The sequence below is a fragment of the Colobus angolensis genome, unplaced genomic scaffold (assembly GCF_000951035.1).
Source record: "Colobus angolensis palliatus isolate OR3802 unplaced genomic scaffold, Cang.pa_1.0 Scaffold42, whole genome shotgun sequence".
Classification (NCBI taxonomy): domain Eukaryota; kingdom Metazoa; phylum Chordata; class Mammalia; order Primates; family Cercopithecidae; genus Colobus; species Colobus angolensis.
The window spans coordinates 1,514,537-1,516,210 of record NW_012117599.1 but is presented as its reverse complement, the minus strand read 5'-3'; positions in this window follow the sequence as shown (position 1 = coordinate 1,516,210).

Below are 1,674 nucleotides of genomic sequence, written 5' to 3'. Positions count from 1 at the left end.
GGCTCTGACTCAGTCCTGGGACCTCTGCCGGGCAGTGGCGAGGCCACTTCCTGGAGGTTGCCATTTAGCCCTGGGTCATCTTTCGTTTCCTGCTTGTGCCAAGGACTTCAAGGCCAGACTAGTCAGTCGTTCAATAATAACGTTACCATATTCAGCCAGAAACGTGGCCATGGTGGCGGGTGACAAGGGGATCTCTTAAGCAGTCAGCCGGGCACAGCAGCTCACACCTGTAATCCCAGCACTTTGGGAGGATCGCTTGAGCTCAGGCGTTCTAGACCAGGCCTGGCCAACATGGGGAAACCCCATCTCTACCCCAAAAAATGCAAAAAAAAATAGCCATGGATGATAGCACGCCTGTGGTCCCAGCTCCCTCGGCCGGCTGAGGAGGGACAATTGCTTGAGCCTTAGGGAGGTTGAGGCTGCAGTGAGCCGTGATCATGCCAGTGCACTCCAGCCTGGGCAACAGAGTGAGACCCTGTCTCAAAAAATAACAATAATAAATAAAAAGCCGTCAGTCCAATTCCACACACAAAGTTGCCGCTGTGGTCTGTGCCCATGCTGCCCTGAACATGCTGAATGTTCTCTCATCTCAGAGGCTGAGCAGGGCCTGGCCTGGTTAGTACTTGCTGGGAGAAAGTTGATGCTATGTGAGCTGTGAGCTGACAGCTAGGTTTTCATTTTCCTGGTTATACCACCTGTATATTCCTAATTTTCTACAATGAACGTAGACCATTTTTATCATTAGAAGAGGGGAAGTCAGTGCCATTGTTTTAAAAATCAGCTCTTGAAATAGATTCACTTCTCCTTACCTTTCTTACCTTTCTGTGAAAGGGGGAAGATATCTTCCCTCTGAACAAAGTAGGCAATAGTACAAATTAAGCAGTTTGTTTCAGATTGCGTGGGTGGGCTTGGCCTCTGCGTCCCAGCAGCTGTCCTGTTGCGCCTATCCAGGTTTATGTGTAAGAACCCTCCTCCTCCCGGGGAGCCTGCCTTGGGAGTGCATGTGGTCCAGATGACCCCCTCATCCATCACCAAGCTAGCTGTGCATCCTGGGGTCAGTCCCTTGCCACCAGAGTCATGTCATTATGACGGAAGCTGATACCAGCTGATTGCAGGAGCTGAACTTTTTTCTTCTTCCCTTGACAGTAATTCCAAAGGAAATCCAATGCTCCCGTCATGGAAAAGCGTCAGGACCAAAGCCCACATCCCACTCACGGTCGGAAGTTGGAAGGGTGGAGTTTGTCTGCCCTGCTCAGTTAGTCATAGGCCCCCCACAGTATTTGCAAGGACATTGGGGTCCCCGTTTGTCCTCTGGTTGCATCTGCCACTATTGGTGCGAGGACCAGCCTGCTTTCCAGAAGCCCGATGCATGAGCCAGGGCGTTCCTCCGTGAATATCCAGCAGGCAAGGGAACAAGGAGGTGGATGAGGCTGAGCTTCTGCCACAGGCCCGGCAGCCCCACCTCTTGTTTGTCACTAGCTTCTCTTCCTGGAGGAAGAGGCCAGGGTTGAAGCCCAGGTGCAATAAATCCAGCAGTTCTGAAGTGTGAAGAGGGCTGAGCCTTCCAGCTGGCTGCATCTGCCCCCCAAAATAAAGAGCAAGTGGAGGTAGCAAGCAGGGCCATTATGGGATCCCTGAGTTTCTGCAGGTGGTAACGCTCGCTTATTTATTTTT